This window comes from Microtus oregoni, unplaced genomic scaffold (genome assembly GCF_018167655.1).
Source record: "Microtus oregoni isolate MIOR12 unplaced genomic scaffold, Mior012 000119F_ref0000445, whole genome shotgun sequence".
In the NCBI taxonomy this organism is placed as follows: Eukaryota; Metazoa; Chordata; class Mammalia; order Rodentia; family Cricetidae; genus Microtus; species Microtus oregoni.
Window position 1 is genome coordinate 1,809,462 of NW_024544748.1, and position 20,005 is coordinate 1,829,466.

The following is a 20,005-nucleotide window of genomic DNA, read 5'->3' on the forward strand; positions in this document are numbered from 1 at the left end:
AGTTTTAGAGAGAGTTCCATAAGGAGCTGAGAATAAGGTATATTCTTTTGTGTTTGGGTGAAATGTTCTACAGATATCTGTTAAGTCCACTTGAGTCAAGACATCTGTTAGTTCTCTTATTTCTCTGTTAAGTTTCTGACTGGTTGACCCGTCCTTTGTGGAGAGTGGGATGTTGAAGTCTCCAACTATTAGTGTGTAGGGTTTGATGTGTGATTTTAGCTTTAGTAATTTTCTTTTACATATGTGGGTTTTCTTGTAGTTGGGACAAAAATGTTCAGGATTGAGACTTCATCTAAATCAATGTTTCCTGTGATGAGTATAAAGTGTCCTTCTCCATCTCTTATGATTGATTTTAGCTTGAAGTCTATTTTGATAGATATTAGGATATCTACATGCACTTTTTTTGATCCATTTGATTGGAAAATCTTTTCTCACCCCTTTACCTTGAGATAATGTCTGTCTTCGAGGTTGAGGTATGTTTCTTGTATACAGCAGAAGATGTATCCTGCTTTTATATCCACTCTCTTAGCCTGTGTCTTTTTAAAGGTGAGTTGAGTCCATTGATATTAAAAGATATTAATGACAATTACAAATAATGCTGCTATGAACGTAGTTGAACAAATGCTTGTAGTATGATAAGGCATCTCTTGGGTATATTCCCAAGAGTGGTATTGCTGGATCCTGGGGTAGGTTGATCCCGAATTAGCCAGAACCTGGAAACAACCTAGATGCCCTTCAATGGAAGAATGGATAAAGAAAGTGTAAAATATATACGCATTAGAGTACTACTCAGCAGTAAAAAACAATGACATCTTGAATTTTGCATGCAAATGGATGGAAATAGAAAACACTATCCTGAGTAAGGTAACCCAGACCCAAAAAGATGAATATGGTATGTACTCACTCATAAGTGGATTCTAGCCATAAATAAAGGACATTGAGCCTATAATTTGTGATCCTAGAGAAGCTAAAAAAAAAAAAAGGTTAACCCAAAGAAAAACATAGTTATCCTCCTGGATATTGGAAGTAGACAAGATTGCCAGGCAAAAATTGGGAGCTTGGGGGTGGGGTTGGGGTGGGGATTAGGGGAGATGGGGAGAGAGAAGGGAGAAGGGGAGGATAGGGAGAGCTTGGGGGAATGGGACGGTTGGGATGGAGGAAGGGTGGATATGGGAGCAGGGAAGTATTTATCTTAATTAAGGGAGGCATTTTAGGGTTGGCAAGAGACTTGACTCTAGAGGGGTTCCCAGGTGTCCAAGGAGATGTCCCCAGCTCGTTCCTTGAGCAGCTGACGACAGGGCGCCTGAACTGGCCTTATCCTATAGCCACACTGATGAATATCTTGCATATCACCATAGAACCTTCATCTGGAGATGGATAAGGACAGAGACAGAGACCCACACTGGAGCACTGGACTGAGCTCCCAAGGTCCAAATGAGGAGCAGAAGGAGTGAGAACATGAGCAAGGAAATCAGGACCTTGAGGAGTGTGCCCACCCACTGAGCTGGTGGGGCTGATCTAATGGAAGTTCACCAAGGTCAGCTGGACTGGGACTGATGGACCATGAGATCAAACTGGACTCTCCGAATGTGGCTGACAATGAGGGCTGATGAGAAGCCAAGGACAATGGCACTGGGTTTTGATTCTACTGCATGTACTGGCTTTGTGTGAGCCTAGTCTGTTTGGATGCTCACCTTCCTAGACCTGGATGGAGCGGGGAGGACCTTGGACTTCCCACAGGGCAGGGAACCCTGACTGCTCTTTGGACTGGAGAGGGAGGAGAAGGGAGAGGGGGGAGGGAAATAGGAGGGGAGAGGATGTGGAAATTTTTAATAAAAATGAAAAAATAAATAAAAATAAAAAGATATTAATGGTCAGTGATTATTAATTCCTGTTATTTTTCAGTGGTAGTGTTTGTGTGTTTCCTTTCTTTGGGGTATGCTGATGTGAGGTTATCTGTTACCTGTGGAGTTTTTTGTTTTGTTTTTTGTTGTTGCTTGTGTTTTTTTATTTGTTTGTTTGTTTGGTGCTATTAGCTTCCTTGGGGTGGAGTTTTCCTCCTCATACTTTCTGTAAGGCTGAGTTTGTGAACAGATATTGCTTAAATTTGGTTTTGTCATGGAATATCTTGCTTTCTTCATCAATTGTGATTGAAAGTTTTCCTGAGTGTAGTATTCTTGACTGGAATTCATGGTCTCTTCATGTCTGCAGCACATTTGTCCAGGACCTTCTGGCTTTCAGGGTTTCCATTGAGAAGTCAGGTGTAATTCTGATAGGTCTGCCTTTATATATTACTTGGTCATTTTCCTTTGCAACTCTTAATATTCTTTCTTTATTCTGTATGTTTTGTGTTTTAATTATTAAATGGTGAGGGGATATTTTTTGGTCCAGTCTACTTGGTGTTCTGTAAGCCTCATGTATTTTCTTTTTTTTTTTTTAATAATTTTTTTTATTAAGAAAAGAAGAAAAAAAACATAAACAAAAAACAAGTTTCCAGCTCCCAAGTGCCCAACATGAGGTTCCCAGTTAGTTCCTTGGGTAGCTGAGGATTGAGAACCTGAAATGACCCTATCCGAGAGCAATACTGACGAATATCTTGCATATCATCATAGAACCTTCATCTGGTGATGGATGGAGACAGAGACAGAGACCCACACTGGAGCACTGGACTGAGCTCCCAAGGTCCCAATGAGGAGCAGAAGGAGGGAGAACATGAGCAAAGAAGTCGGGACCACGAGGCGTGCACTCACCCACTGAGACAGAGGAGCTGATCTACTGGGAGCTCACCAAGGCCAGCTGGACTGTGACCGAAGAAGCATGGGATGAAACCGGACTCTCTGAACATGGCGAACAATGAGGGCTGATGAGACGCCAAGGACAATGGCACGGGGTTTTGATCCTACTTAATGTGCTGGCTTTGTGGAAGCCTAGCCAGTTAAGCCTCATGTATTTTCATATGGAAATCCATCTTTAGGTTGGGAAATTTTTCTTCTATGATTTTGTTGAATATATTTTCTGTGCCATTGAGGCAGAGTGCTTTTCCTTCTATCCCTATTATTCTTAGGTTTGGTCTTTTCATGGCGTCCCAGATTTCTTGGATATTTTGTGTTAAGAATTTGTTGGATTTAACATTTTCTTTGATTGATGAATCTATATCCTCTATAGTACCTTCAACACCTGAGATTCTTTCTTCCATCTTTTGTATTCTTTTGGTTGTGCTTGCATTGGTAGTCCCTGTTCATTTACCCAGATTTTCCACTTCCAGAATTCCCTTGGTTTGTATTTTCTTTATTGCCTCTATTTCAGTTTTCAAGACTTGTACTGTTTGAACTGCTTGATTCACCTGTTTGATTTTTTTTCTTGGTGTTCTTGACTCTATGAGATTTATTGAGTTCTTCTAATTTTTTTTTGTCTTTTCCTCCATTTCTTTAAGGGAATTTTTCATTTCCTCTTTAAGGGTCTGTATCATCTTCATAAAGTTATATTTAAGATAGTTTTCTTCTCCTTCTTCTAGGTTAGGATTATTATTATTATGTCTTCCTGTTGTATGACCACTGGGTTCTAGTGTTATCATGTCGCTTTTTAGGTTGTTGAATGAATTCTTAAATTGATGCCTTACCATCTCTTCCTCCAATTGGTGCTGGCAGTGTCTTTCTTTGCCTCTTGGTCCAATCCTTCAGTTGCCTGTCTGTGTCTTAGTGAGCTGCTCTTAGTCCGCTCTGTGCAGTCACTGTCTGTGTCTCAGGAGCTCCTGAGGCTTCTCTTGGCCTGCTCTCTTGCTTCACTCTGTGCAGTTGCAGCCTGTGCTTCAGAGTTCCTGTGAGGTTGCAGGGGATGGGTGGATTTGGAGGCAGAGTGGGCCTTGTAGCTTACAGCCTCTGCTCAGTGAGGAAGGGGCTGTTGAAGCAGTTTACCTGCAGGTAGCTTGCCTGCTTGCTGCTAGTGAATCTGAAGCAGGTGGGGGATGGGCCTGGTGTTTTTCCAGTACTTAGGGCCCAGAGAGTGGGGTGCCTAGCTGGCTGGCTGATTAGTCAGTCACCTCTTGGTCTGCTCTGTACTGTTGCAGCCTGTGCTTTAGAGTTCCCCTGAGGTCTCAGGGGATGGGTGGGTTTGGGAGTGAAGTGGGCCTTGTAGCTTACAGGGCTCACTCAATTCTGAGGGGGGGGGGGGGGTGTTGGAGCACCCTATCTGCAGGAAGCTTGCCTGCTAACTGGCTAGTGAAGCTGAAGGCAGATGGGGCCTAGAGCGTGGGGTGCCCAAGCTGGCCGCCTGATCACTCTTACTGCTTTCATCAAAGAAGCAACTCTGCTTCATTGAGTCTATGTGTTATTTTGTTTGCTTGCTTGCTTGTTTGTTTGTTTCTGATGGGGAACCTCAGCCAGTCACTTTCTATTTTGGACGTGTTCCCCTTGGGCCAAAAAAAAAAAAAAAACATATAAAACATCCATGTACGTTTGTCTCCTCCTCTTTGTTTTCCTGCGCTCCTGAATCACTGGAACCCTGGTTTTGTAAGTTCCCCTTCTTCCCTTTATTAAAGTTAAATATTTTATATTAAGGCTAGTTTGGTTAATTCTAACTACCGATTGATCACGCCCCTTCATATTTCTATTTAATTTATTTCATTTCTGAGTTTATTTCTTGCCATCTGCTCCTTTGGGTATAATTCTTCCTTTTGTTCTAGAGCTTTCAGATGTGCGTTGCTTTTGCTAGTATGAAAGCTCTCTGATTTGTTTTTATGTAGCCACAGTACTACGAAGTTGCTTCTTAGACCCACCTTCATTGTATCCCCTAAGTTTGGTTATGTTGTGTATTCATTTTTATTCAATTCTAGAAAGAACTTAATTTTTTAAAATTTCTATCTTGACCTGCTTTTTGTTCCATAGTTATTTGTTTAGTTTCCATGAATTTGTAAACTTTCTGTTGTTTCTGATAACCAGCTTTAATCTGTGGTGCTCAGATATGATGCCGAGTGTTATTTCAATTTTCTCATATCTGTTGAGACTTGTTAGGGGAGGCTGCTTGTTGGTTCCTGGCCACTTAGCCCTGAAATAATTATACAAAAACTGTATTACTTAAATCACTGCTTGGCCCATTAGGTCTAGCTTCTTATTGGCTAACACTTACATATTAATTTAACCCCTTTATATTAATCTGTGTATTGCCACGTGACTGTGGTTTGCAGGCTAAAGTTTCAGCACATCTGTCTCCTGCAGCAGCACAATGGCTTCTGTCTCGCACTACCTCCTTTCTCCCAGCATTCAGTTTAGTTTTCCCTGTCTAACTCTGTTCCCCTATAGCTCTGCTATAGGGCCAAAGCAATTCCTTTATTAACCAATGATAGTCACAGCATACAGAGGGAAATCCAACATCAGAGACTTGCTTTGTGTTTTCAAAACTATTCTGCTCATCTGTGTCCTTCTATTAGGAATTTGAGACCATTGATGTTGAAAGATACAGTGAGTAGTATTTGTTGATTCCTGTTATGTTGTGGTGATGGTGGTTGAGTTGTGTGTGTACGTGTATGTGTGTGTATGTGTATGCATATGCTTCCCCTTCTTTGATTTACTGGTCTGGGATTATTTATTTCTTGTGTTTTATTGGGTATGGCTAACCTCTTTAGGTTGGAGTTTTCCTTCTAGGACTGGATTAACAAATAAATATACTTAAATTTGTTTTTTTTCTTTATAATGGAATGTCTGAGTTTCTCCATCTAGTGTGACTGAAAGTTTTCTTGAGTATTGCAGTCTAAGCTGGTATCTGTGGGTCTCTTAAAGTCTATAGAACATTTGTCCAGTCCCTTCTGGCTTTTAGAGGCAAGAAGTCAGCTGTTATTCTAATAAATCTGCCCATATATGTTACTTGGTCTTTTCCCTTTGCAGCTTTTGATATTCTTTCTTTGTTCTATATGTTCAGTGTTTTGATTATTATATGTATATAAGAATTCCTTTTCTGGTCTAGTCTATTTGGTGTTCTGTATGTTTTTTTTTTTGTTTTTTTTTTGTTTTGTTTTTTTGTTTTTTTTTTTGTTTTTTTTTTACCTTCATAGGTAGCTCCTTCTTTAGGTTAGGGAAAGGATCTTCTGTGATTTTTTTTTCTTCTATGCTTTTGTTGAAAATATTTTCTGTGCCTTTGACCTGGGTTTCTTTTCTTTTCTCTATCCCTAAATTTGGTCTTTTCATAGTGTCCTAGATTTCTTGGATGTTTTGTGCCAGGACATTTTTAGATTTATCACTTTCTTTGACTGATGTATTCATTTTTTATCATGCCTTAAATGCCTGAGATTCTCTCTTCCATCTCTTGTACTCTGATGGTGAGGATTGGCACATTTCCTGTTTGTGTCCCTAAATTTTTCATTTCTTGAATTCCCTCAGTTTGGGTTTTCTTTATTGATTCTATTCAGGTCTTAAATAATTTTATTCATTTCCTTCCAATATTTGTTTGTGTTTTCATATATTTATTTAAAGTATTTATTTCTTTTTTATTTAAAGACCCCTATCACATTTATAAAGACTATTTTAAGATCTTTTCCCCTTTTTTACATTTTTATTTATTTTTAAAACTAATATTTTTATTTTACATACCAATCCCAGTTCCCTCTCCCTCCCTTCTTCCTGCTCCCCCTACCTTTTCCCCACCCCATTCCCTGTCCATTCCTCAGAGAGGGTGAGGTCTCCCATGGGGAGTTAATAATGTCTATCACATCACTTGAGGCAGGACTAAGGCCATGCTCCCTGTATCTAGACTGAGCAAGGTATCCCTTCATAGGGAATGGACTCCAGGAAGCCAGTTCATGCACTAGAAATAAATACTGTTTTCATGGCTAGTGGTCCCACAAACTGCCCAAACCACATAACTGTCACCTCCATTGAGAGGGCCTACTTCGGTCCTATGCAGGTTCTCCAGATGTCAGTCCAGAGTCTATGAGCTCCCACCAGCTTGGGTCAGCTGTCTCTGTGGGTGTCTCCATCATGGTCTTGATCCCTTTGTTCATATTATCACTCCTCCCTCTCTTCAACTGGACTACAGGAGATCAGCCCAATACTTAGCTTTGGATCTCTGCATCTGCTTCTATCAGTTCTATGCTAGATGAAGGTTCTATGATGACAATTAATCTACTTGTCAGTTAAGGTACCCTCTCTATTACTTCTTAGATTCTTAGCTGGGGCCATCCTTGTGAGTTCCCAGGAATTTTCCTAGGTCTAGGTTTCTTGCTAACTCCATAATGTCTCCTCTATCAAGACATCTCTTACTTGTTCTCCCTCTCTGTCCTTCCCCCAACTCAACCTTCCCAATCCCTAATGCTCTCCTCTCCCTCCTCTTCTCCCCATCCACTCACCTTTCATTCTCTCCATCCTCTCCACACTCCAATTTACTCAGGAGAACTTTTCTATTTATCCTTCCCAGAGGGATCCATCTATGTCTCTCTTAGGGTTCTCCTTTTTACCTAGCTTCTCTGGGGTCATGGATTATAGGCTGGTTTTCCTTTGCTTTATGCCTAATATTCACTTATGAGTAACAATATACTATGTTCATCTTTCTGGGTCTGGGTTACCTCACTTGGAATGTTTTTTTTTCTAGTTTCATCCATTTGCTTCTTTCTCTGAGTAGCCCTGGCTGTTTTAGAACTCACTCTACAAACCAGGATGGCCCTGAACTCAGAGATCTGCCTGCCTCTGTCTCCTGAGTGCTGGGATTAAAGGCTTGCACCACCATCTCCTGGCTTAAGGTCTTTCTCTTGTGCTTCAATTACATTGCAATACTCAGGGCTTGCTGTGGTGGGTTGTTGGGCTCTAGTGGAGACATATTGTTTTAGCCTTTAATGATTGTGTTTTTACAGATGTTACCAAGACATCTGGGTTTGGGGAGCTTGTAATTCTAAATGATGGTGCCTGGTCTTGTCTGTGTTGGGTGGAAGTTTTGTTCCTTAGTTTTTGTTGCCTTCTCTGCTTCTTGGGAGTGTGTGTTGTCAGTGTGCTGCCTGCTAGGAAATTCTTCTGGGATCCTGATTAGGTGTGGTTACTTGGGCTTCAAAGTAAAATGTGTTTCTAGGTAATGGGAGCTGAACCTTCAGAATGGGTATTGGCTATGGGGGGGGGGGGGGGCTCAGGGAGTCCTCAGGAGGAAGGAAATCTTGGAATTCTGCCAGGATCTGCTTAGTTCTCTGGAAATGGAGCCAGAGAGTGAAGAGAGGCCAGAGCAGGTGGTCTTCTACAGGGCTGATGATGAGACTGGAGGATTGGACTTGGAGAAATGGAGAAAAAGGTGAAGATCTGCAGTTAGCCTACTTGCTTCCTTGAATGAAGTGGCCTGCAGGTTCAGAGGGAGTGCTTACTGGAGTTTAAGGCTGGGATAAAGTCATAAGTCAGAGGAGGAAGTTAGGAAGGGAAGGTCTATGTGATCTGCTGGAGATGGGGGCAGGGGAAAGGGAGTCCACAGCAGGCATTCTGCTGCAGAGCTGGGGATGAAGCTCGGGATTAGATTTGGAGGAGTGGGGAGAAAGGTGAAAATATGCAGTTAGCCTACCTGTTTCTCTGTCTGGAATCCGTAATACATTGTTAACTAGAAATGCACTTTCTTAGATGGTGTTTCCTTTAATAAGCACAGTTCTAATTACTCACTCTTCATCATGAACATCAGCTAAAACTGCTAAAATAAAAAGAGAGGAAAAAATATCCATGGCAGAAAAAACAATAATTGTATGGATTCACATAAATATGACCAAGTAGTAGCAAGAAAACTTGGTAACTCATATTTTGCCATATCGTCATATTTGGATGATGAGAGCATCAGGAAAAGAAGGAGGTGCCAAATAGGGCATCAGACCTTCAAACCACAATCAAAACATCACTATTTAAAACAGAAACAGGTTGTTTTTTCTGACTAGGCTGTCATGGAGCATCTATTATATGCCAAGTGCCAAAATTCACACTGGTCTTTGGATCCTGTTGTTCAGGAGCTTGGAGAAGAAAAAGAGATGAGCTGCAAAAGGACAATGGGAGTGTCACCAAATCTTCACTAGCTACTGTCCTCTGCTTTACTAGAAGGACTTCATGTTTGTTTGAAATAGTTGTATAGATAGATAGATAGATAGATAGATAGATAGATAGATAGATAGATCCTAGACTCAAGAGATGAATCATGATTATTTTAAGCTATTCAAGTACTCTTGGTTCCCTTTGCCAACTCTTCTTTTTCTCAGATTCCCCTGCAAGTAGAAGTGGTCATAAGATGAAGTTCTGTCCAGAGAAACATATAAGTGGAAATCTTTTGGAATTCTTCTATGGAAGATTTTATGGGGATTTCTCCAGTTTGATGAGAAAACCTTGCACTCTTGGCCAATTTTCACATAAATATGTGGATACCATGCCTGCAGCTGTAGCAGCTACCTTGCAACTATGAGGCAATAAAAATGAAAACAAAAAGCCATATATTTGAAATGGATCAAAAGAATAGAAGTAGCTTAGGGTTTCTCGTGATAATATTAAGACATGTCTAGCCTTCATGATAAGTAAAGAAAGTAGTCCTTATTGTTTAAGACATCCCTGGGCTTTTTATTATGTCACAATCACAGAATTCATATATATTGGCAAATATCAGCATTAAAGAGGTAAGAAAGGTTACCAGGAAATACCTTAAATATTTTATACCAACAAATTATATAAAATAGAAGTGATAAATTACTAGCAAGACACAATCTACCAAAACTGACTCTAGAAGCAATAACTCTAGATTCCAACATGTGTCTAAATTGTAATAAAAACTAAACAAAAATTCTCAACAATGAAAAGTTCACATCATATGGTTTTACTGGCAAATCCTACAAATTATTTAGGAAGAAGGAATACTATTTTTTCTCAAACTCCTCCAAAAACTAAAAGAGGAATGCATATTTTTTAATTATATGAAATCATAATTGCCCTAATATCAACTATTCCTTATGAATGTAGATGGAAAAATCCTCAAGAATAGAATAAAGAAGTCACATGGGTATTAGAATTGATGAATGAAAAAAGACCATTTGGCAAAATTCAAAACTCTTACCTAATTTGAACACAAAATTTAAGATAAAAGAAAAGCTTCCAAACATGCTAAAGGCTATATACGAAAAACACACAAGTCAAATCATACCAGATGCTTTCCTAGCATGATAAACAAGACAGGATGTCTGTTTCCAGAATGTTCACCATCACCGCACAGTTCTACAGACAGCAATTATGTAACAATTATAGAAGAAAGGGGCACATACACTAGCACAAATAACACTTTTGCAGACTGTCATGGTCTTACAGAGAAAATCCTATAAAAATAGTTTAGTAATGTTAATAAAAGCTGAAATTATAAGATATTATAATAAACATGCAGAAATCATTTGTATTCCTTTAATATTATAATGAACACTCCAAAACAGAACACAAAAATTATTTTTTTATGATCTGGAAGTTTGTGTTCCTCCAAATTCTTGTTTTGAAATCTATCCTTACTCAAAGTGACTTCAATGAAGGTGAGGTGTTTTTAAGGTAAATAGATTATGTGGGAATGACCAATAGTGATGGGGCTAATTATACTTTTAATGGGATTTAGTTTAATTATAAGGGGTACTTCAGGAACTTACCTTAACTACTTTTTTGATGTCAACACATTCAATGACATATCTATGAGGCATGTACTATTATAAGACACCAAGATGCTGCCATTTTGATCTTGGACTTCACAGCCTCATATGTGTGAGAAATGAATTTGTTAAAGATCCCTGCAGTTTATGCTATTGTTTCAAAGATAATTAGATGGACTATAATATAATTACATTTCTAAGACCATTATAAAGGATATAATCATTAGGAACATATTTTACCAGACACAGAAGATTTGTAAACTAAAAAAATAAAAAACTGCCAAAGTAAATAAAAGCAAAGTAGTCTTTTCCACTGTCCCTTTCAGTCTCTATTTCTAGCATATCTCCATTATTCAGTGATGCTTGCTGACCCACAGAAACACTCTCTACCAAGGACCCCAGGGGCCACACTATGCTGGGACTCAGGGACCCCATAACCACTACATTTGGCTAGGACCCAGATTGGGCAATAGGAACAAAAGAACAGAACAACAACCCAATAAAGATGAGACCAGATATGCTTAGATCCCAGTACAAGAGCACAAACAAGAATAATCAAGGTAACATGCATCCTCCAGAACCTTAATGCAATAGGCACTTGGAAAGCCAAATTTTCAGGTCCTGAAGATGAGACAGAAGAAATGAATAGTATCTCAGTCAAAGAAAATGTTAACAATATTAAAAATAATAATCTAGGCACACAACATTCAGGAAATCCAGAACATTGTGAAAAGACTAAACTTGTCAATAATAGGTATAGAAGAATGAAAAGTAACCCAGGTCAAAGACTCAGAAAATATTTTCAACAAAATAGTAAAAGAAAATTCCTAATCTAAGAAAGAGAGAGAGTGTGTGTAAAGAGGTCACTAGTGTGCTCCCAGTCACCCTCTGCTTGTTCGTTTCCTGGCCACTCAGACTCCCGAAATAACCACACAGAAACTATACTAATTAAATCACTGCTCGGCCATTACTTAAGCATATTTCTAGCTAGCTCTTACATCTAGAATGAACCCATCTCCATTATTTTATATTTTACTATGAGGATCGTGGCCTACCAGCAAGGTTTCAACATGTCTGTCTCTGGCAGCAGCTCCATGGCTTCTTTCTGACTCCACCCTCTTTCTCCCAGCATACAGCCTAGCTTTCCCCACCTAGTTCTGTTCTGCCCTGCCATAGGCTCAAAGCAGTTCTTTATTAACCAATGGTATTTACAGTGAGGGGGATCCCACATCAGAGAGAGAGAGAGAGAGAGAGAGAGAGAGAGAGAGAGAGAGAACACAGGATACCAAAATGACAGGACAAGAAAAGAAATTACCCATGACACATAATAATCAAAATACTAAATGTACAGAGCAAAGAAAGGATATTAAAAGGTGCAAAGGGAAAAGACAAAGTCACATATAAAGGCAGACTTGTTAACACATGACTTTTCAATGGAGACTCTAAAAGTAAAAGAGCCTGGACAGATGTTCTACAGCAGCAGTTCTCAACTTATAGGTCACAACGCCTTTGGCAAACCTCTATCTCCAAAATATCTACATCATAATTTGTAACAGTAGCAAAATTACAGTTCTAAAGTAGCAACAAAAATAGTTTTATAGTTAGAGGTCACCACAATGTGAAAAACTGTATCAAAGGGTTACAACATTAGAAAATTTGAGAATCACTGTAGGCTCTGAGAGATTACAGGTACCAGGCCAAATTATTATACCCTGAAAAACTGTCAATCACAATTGACAAAGAAAAATACTCCACAGCCAGGCAATGGTTGTGCACACCTTTAATCCCAGCACTTGGGAGGCAGAGGTAGGTGGATCTCTGTGAGTACGGAGGCTAGCCTGGTCTACAAGAGCTAGTTCCAGGACAAGCTTCAAAGCTACAGAGAAACCTTATTGCAAAAAAACCAAAAAAGAAAAAAGAAAAAAAGAAAAGAAAAAAAATACCTCACAATAAAACAAAAAAATAAATAAATAAATAAAATGCCAGGTTTTTTTCTTGCTTTTAATTACTTTATTGGCACAAGTAGGGATTCTATTTCTTAGCAAACAATTTTTATTAGTATAGGCATGCCCTTCTTTAGGTTGGGAAAAATTTCTTCTATGATTTTCTTAAAAATATTTTCTGGGCCTTGGAGCTGGGATTTTTCTCCTTCTATTTCTCTTATTCTTAGGTTTGATCATTTTATTGTGTTCCAGATTTCCTGGATGTTTTGTGTCAGGAATTTTTTTAGATTTAATATTTTCTTTGACCAATGTATCTATTTCTTCCAGTGAGTCTTCAATGCCTGAGATTCTTCCATTTCTTGTATTCTGTTGGTAATGCTTGTGTCTGTAGTTCCTGTTCACTTACCTTCATTTCCGGAATTACTTCAGTTTATACTTTCGTTATTGTTTCTATTTCTATTTTCAGGTCCTGAACAGCTTTATTTTTTTCTTCAAAACATTTGTTTTTTCTTGGGTTTCTTGACATTCCTCAGTGAATTTATTGGCTTCCTATAATCTTTTATTATCTTTTCCTCAATTTCTTTAAAGGATTTATTAATTTCCTCTATAAGGACCCTATTATCTTCATATACTTGATTTTAAGGTCTTTTTCTTCTGCTTTAGCTGTTTTGGAATATTCAGAGATTGCTATAGTGGAATGGCTGGGCTTTGGTGGTGACATTTTGCCCTGGCTATTGTTGACTGGCATCTAGACATTTGGATTTAGAGTGATTATAGTCCAGGTATTGATTTCTAGGTTTGTCTTTGCTGGATGGATTTTTTTCCTTTGGTTTCTGCTTCCTCTCTGGTCTTCTGGATGGAGGGGCCTGTGTTTGTATACAGGGTCTCTGTGCAAGTAGGGTGCTGAACTTCTGATGTCCTGGATGGCCACTGGTCAAGTAGGAGGTTTCCACCCAATTTGGGGGCTGGAGTTCTGGCAATGTGCCTTGCCTCTGATCATGCCAGGGATCTCTTGGGTTCAGAATGCTGTCCTTGCTTCTTATAGGTAGGAGACTTCTGCAGGAGGTGTGGGCCACGACATGATAAAAAGAGGAGGAAGGGACAGAGTTATGCTGGGTGGGCATGAGTGGGATGGGAAGCACTCTTATCTGGGATTCAGGATACTAGCAAATATAATTTCTAAGTACATGTAATAGAAAGATTGGGCTCTTCACAATGTGTTCTCATGCTAACTTGACAGACACATGTGAAATATAGAATCTCTCTACCACATCCTAACTTTATATATTAAAAAATGAAGTTGAACTCTTGAACACTCATCTTCCTTTCCCCCATGCCCTACTTTACACCCACCACCCTCCACCAGTACAGGAAATCATAACTATTTCCCTTTTCTGGAGCCTCCTTTTCACCTATCTTCTTTGGGGTTGTGGTTTGTAGCCTTATGTCTAATGTCTACTTTTGAGTGAGTACATACTGTGTTTGTCTTTCTGGGTCTGTGTTACCTCACTCACGATGGTTTTCTTTTCTAGTTCTATCCATTGCCTGAAAAATTATGGTGCTGGCATTACTGGATGCCAACATGTAGAAGAATGCAAATAGATCTATACTGTGGGGCAATGGTCTGTACTCTGTCTTTTGTATTTTAAATAAATGCTCATTGGCCAGCAGCTAGGCACGAAGTATAGGCAGGGAAACCAGGCAGGAAGTATAGGCAATGAGAATTCTAGGAAGAGTAAAGTCAGTCTGCAGTGGTCATCCAGACACAGAGCAAGCAAGATGTGACTGTCTTACCAAAAAAGGTACCAAACCACGTGGCTAACATAGACAAATATTATGGGCTAATATAAGTTATAAGAGTTAATAATAAGCCTGAGCTTCTAGGCCAATCAGTTTATAATTAATGTAGACCTTGGTGTATTTCTTTGGGACTGAACAGCTGCAGGACCAGGCGGGATGTGGCTAACACAGACAAGAATTATGGGCTGGTATAAGTTATAAGAACTAATTAATAAGAAGCCTGAGCTACTGGGTCAATCAGTTGATAATTAATGTAGACCTCAGTGTATTTCTTCGGGACTAAATGGCTGTAGGACTGGGCAGGACAGAAATCTCAGTCAACATAATTGCATATCGTTCTTCATGCACAAAACTCAAGTCCAAATGCATCAAAGATCTCAACATACATCCAGCCACACTGAACTTCATAGAAGAGAAAGTAGGAAGTAGCCTTGAATGCATGGGTACAGGATTCCACTACCTAAATATAGCACCAGTAGCACAGACATTGAGAACAACAATAAATAAATGGGACCTCCTGAAACTGAGAAACTTCTGTAAAGCCAAGGACAAAGTGAATAAGACAAAATGGCAGCCAACTGAATGGGAAAAGATCTTCACCACACCACATCAGACAGAGGATGGATCTCCCAAATATATAAAGAACTCAAGAAACTAGACATTGAAATACCAAATGATCTAGTTAAAAAATTGGGTACAGATCTAAACAGAAGTATCTCAAATGGCTCAACATCCTAAGTCATCAAGGAAATGCAAATCAAAACGACTCTGAGATACCATCTTACACCTCTCAGGATGGCTAAGATAAAAAACACTGATGACTCTAGACAAAAAACTGGGGAGCCTACATGGGACCAAACTAGGCCCTTGCAAATTGGGTGACAGTTATGTGGCTTGAGCAGTTTGTGGGGCCATTGGCTATGAAATCAGTTTTTATTCATAGTATATGAACTAGCTTTTTGGAGCCCATTCATTAAGGCAGGATACTTTGTTCAGTCTTGATACAGAGGGGAAAGGCTTGATCCTGCCTCAACTTGGTATTCCAGACTTTGTTGACTACCCAAGGGAAGTCTTACCAGCCCCACCCCCAATGTTGTCTGAGGCTGTTTGTTCATTCCTGGCCACTCTGACTTGAAATAATCACATGGAAACTATATTATTTGCAATACTGTTTGGCCAACAGCTTAAGCATATCTCTGGCTAACTCTTATATCTGAAATTAACCCATTTCTATTAATCTTATATCACCATGTGGCCATGACTTACCCATAAGGTTCTATCACATCTGTCTCCAGCAGTGGTTACATGGCTTCTCTCTGACTTCCCCTACTCTCTCCTCCTCTATCTGCTTTGGATCCCCACCTTGCTCTATTTTGCTAAGCCACTGGCTGAAACAGCTTTATTCATTAATCAATAAAAGCAAAACATAGACAGAAGGACTTCCCACACCATTTCCCCTTTTCTAAAGTTTAAATAAAAAGGAAGATTTTAACTTTAACATAGTAAAATTACATACAACAAAACAGGTATCAGGCAAGAATTACAGTTACAATATTTATATCTACTTTATCTTTTATTATAACTAAGGAAAACTATAATTATAACTATTCTTCAATTCCATCAAAGACTCCAGAAGGATATAATATTACCTAACTAAACAGGAAGTGCATTGTAAGCAACTTCCAAAACTCTAGAATTGACAGAGACATCTTGTTGCCTGGACAGTCACCCAAAGTTCTGTAATGTTGTGGGCACCCATCTTCAGCCTACCGGCCCATACTTTCATGAAGCAGAAACCCAAAAGGACTGTCTCACCTTCTTTAGACAGCTTAAGAAGTCATTTTTCTGTGGGTCGTGCAAGTCCAGTTCATACAGTATAATATCAAGCAGTCCAGACAAGAGCAATTTTTTTGCCCAAATGGCTAGCAAACTCCATAAAAAATCTCTTCAATGTCCATCTTCTTCTTGAAATAGTTGTTGCTGCCAGGAGCAGATGTGTTTCATTGTTATGAACAGTCCTAAGTTCTTAAAACATTTTAAGTGCTATATTCCAAAGGTCTTTGAAAATTTTGGAGATTATCTCTCTACTTTAAATATATCACTATATATCTATAAAACCTAACTAACATGACTACAAGTTTGACTATTATAGATGACTATCTATTAACCTGCATTTCTTAATTATACATTGCATTTTTAAATGAGCTGCACAAACACAATACCTTAATCAAGAGCAGAAATATATATATAAAACAAGATTGACCTAAAATTTGTATCAATAGACCAAGATCCATACTAATGTAAATTATTCATATCTATATCATATTCCCCTTTAAATGTAAACAAACATTTATAAACAATCACTTAGGGAATTTGGGCATTGTTGTCTAGATTATTTCCTGCTGATTAGGGGTGCTGTTAATCAGGTCTATCATGGGATATCCTGTATGGTAGGTCCATCTCAGCCAGCAGTCCCAAAGCTGTCATGGATGTTGAACCTTCAGGATCATGGTTACAGGAGGCTTTGTTTGATCAAACCACATTAGTCTGAAAGGAATTCACAGGTTTTCACCCTCTTTGGAAGCAAACATAGAACCTCTTTTCCAAAGCTACATATACTTAGATCCAAATTTTGAAGTCAAGATACCTTTGAAGTATATATGTTGGTTTACCTTAGCAGTCCGTACAATGCAATGTTTCCCTGTATTTAGCTCCTTCACAGTCAAAAAATTCAAAGCAAACACAATAATATACATAATGCTGACTCTCTGTGTATATTCCATCTTTATGTGGCTTATTTTTCTTTGCTCTTTTAAATTTATGACTGTCTGTACTCTGTCTCTTTAAAGACTTTACCTTTTTTAAACCATTTACTTCTTTTTATAACTATACATATTCTTTTTCTTTTCTCTCCCAAGCCTACATATATTTATCCAACACTATAAACCCATAAAGAGGTCTTTTTTATCTGAATCTGTCTTTACTGTGTATCTGTAAATATTTTCTGACCAGACGTGCCTTTTTTTAATGCTAAGTGGGCATGGCTAAGACCAACTCTGCCCAGTCCAACATGGGAAGGGCATGTTCACTGCATCTAAGAGCCATTCTCTCCACCACAGATCCGGGGTTGGGTCACAGCAGGTCTGTGATGCCATTAAGCAAATTGTAGCACTCTGCTCACAAACCTCATTTAAATGCTCCATAGCTGGACCTCCCAAAAGAGTCAGAGTTGTTCATATAGCTAGCATGAACCAGAAAGTCTACTTAGAGGAGCTGTGCAGTTTTTGCTGCTACTGCTGAGTCAGGAAGCCTAGCAAACAGAGCCCACAAAGAAAATGCAGCTACCAAAAAGCTAGGCTTAACTCTGTTCTTTTGTGTCTAGAATTCCTTTTGAAGCTTTCTCAGGTTTTACGTGGATACAGTTGACCATGTTGGTGTGCCATTCTTAAGGAGTGGGATGTAGGGAAGAAGGTGAGGACCAAAAGAAGGAAACAGAGGGGAACTGGAGTTGGTATGTAAAATGAAAAGAAATTTAAATTAAAAAATGAAGTTGGAATGGATCCCAGGATGGAATGTAAGGTTCTTAAATGAGAACATGACAATACACCACAATGAAAGACAGAACTCCAAAGCTACCTTCAGGAAAGGGAAAAAAAAACTTCTTCAAAAAAGGTAGGCCCAAGCAGCCTTAGGGAGGAGACTGGCAGTCATCTTTAGGACATGCCCACAGAAGCCTCAAAACCGCCACTGAATGGGTCAGGAATTCCATTTTGTCACTCTGTATGACTCAGAGGGCAAGAGCCAGATGCATCTTGAGAAATACCTTGCTATTTAAAACTGAGCATAACTGGGAACAAACAGAAGACAAGGAACATGAACATCTGCCACATAATTTCATCTATGAGGAACAGCTTTGAGAGGTAGTTCGTGAAAGTAGGAGAGCAAGACACTAAAAGCTAAAAACTGCTGGTAACAAGAGGCTTACCTCAGACAGTGAAGTAAATAGGGAATGATAAACCTATCTCTCCATTTCTAGCTACCAGGAGCAGATCTCAAGAACCTGATCTAAGAACCCTATAGTTTGATAATCCTGAGCCTGAGATCAGTGTGCAGATCAACCTACAGAGCCACCTAATTGTTCCTCATTTCTTTTTTTTTTTTTTTGTAACGATCTGGCTTTATTTTACACTAGGTAGGGGGGCACAAAGCAATCCTCTTTAATAAAGTTGACATTTAGCTTCACTCAGAACATTTTAATAATGCACATTTTTTAAAAGTATTCACCTAACAAATTGTTCTGCAATCCAAATACACAACAGCTTGGAAAACAACATTTAGAAAGCAAAAGCCAATGTAAAAAGACAGATTGAAACAACTACAACAATACAGTTTGACATGGCTCAGATTTTACAGCTTTCTTACTACATCATCTATGTCAGAAATCTGTTCCTTCAGCTGGCTCCATTGCTCCATGTTTAAAAAAATACCTTTTCTCCCTGGTTTCATTTCACCTTCTGAGTCCATCCAATATTCTCTAATATCAATTAGAATTTTTCCTTTAAAGTCCCGAACACTGACGTATCTCATCTTCCCAATCTGGAACATGTTATCATCTCTGCTGCTGCTACTCTGCTTGGAAGATGCCAGTACTCTAGAAGTCTCACCAGGCTTATGCTTCTTCACAGGCTTTTCTGGAACCACTTGCTTTTTCCTCTTAACTTTTTTTTTTCAACCTCGCTGTCAGAATCACTTCCTGAAGAGCTTGAAGAAACAAGTTCCTTTGATTTAGGCATTGCTCCGCTCCTGCCATCCAACATCCTCTAGCTCGCTCCCCCACTTGCTCCGGACTTCCTCATTTCTTTAGAGTCTGAAAAATCTTGAGTTCTTGCAGTCTATTTTATAGCCCAGGTATATCCTTAAATATAGTCATTAATACATTGAAATTACTAAAAATAAAAAGACATGTTATTTTAGCTAGGGTTTCTATTGATGTGATAAAACACCAGAAGAAAAACAACTTGGAAAGGAATGGTTTTATTTCAGCTTACACTTCCAGGTAACAGTTCATCACTGAGGGAAGCCAGGGCAGGAACTCAAGGCAGGAACCTGGATATAGGAAATAATGCAAAAGCCATGGAAAAGTGTTGCTGACTGGCTTGTTTCCCATGGTTTGCTCAGAATGCTTTCTTTTACAATTCAGGACCACCTGCCCAGGATGGGCACTGTCCACAGTGAGCTGGACCTTTGGCATCAATCATTAACCAAGAAAATGCCACCACAGGCTTGTCCACAGTTCATGCTACTGGAGGCCTTTTTTCAGCTGAGGTAACTTCTTCCCAGGTTTTTCTATCCTGTGTCAAGTTGACATAAAACTAGCCAGCACATATGTTTTATAGTGTACAGATCACAGTGTCGTGGCTGCTTCCCACATTATCTGTACAATTAGAAGATAATCCCCAGCTAAAAAAATATGGGTATGAGTTGTGGGGGGGGGGTTCAGGGAAGATGAGAGAACTTGCACAAATCATAAATTACAAAGCTAAGTATGTCCAGCAGAGCTTCCTAATATGCAAAGAAGAGAAGCTAATAAAGTGGAGAAATCTCTGGCAAGCACTGGATACCTTCCCAGTACAAGTTCAACATCAGCACA

General features: G+C 39.1%; 1 pseudogene; it reads right to left on the bottom strand.

Annotated features, from left to right (window-relative positions):
- Nucleotides 1-18,762: 18,762 nt before the first annotated feature.
- LOC121444263 lies at nt 18,763-19,148 on the bottom strand (annotated as a pseudogene).
- Between the last annotated feature and the right edge of the window lie 857 nt (nt 19,149-20,005).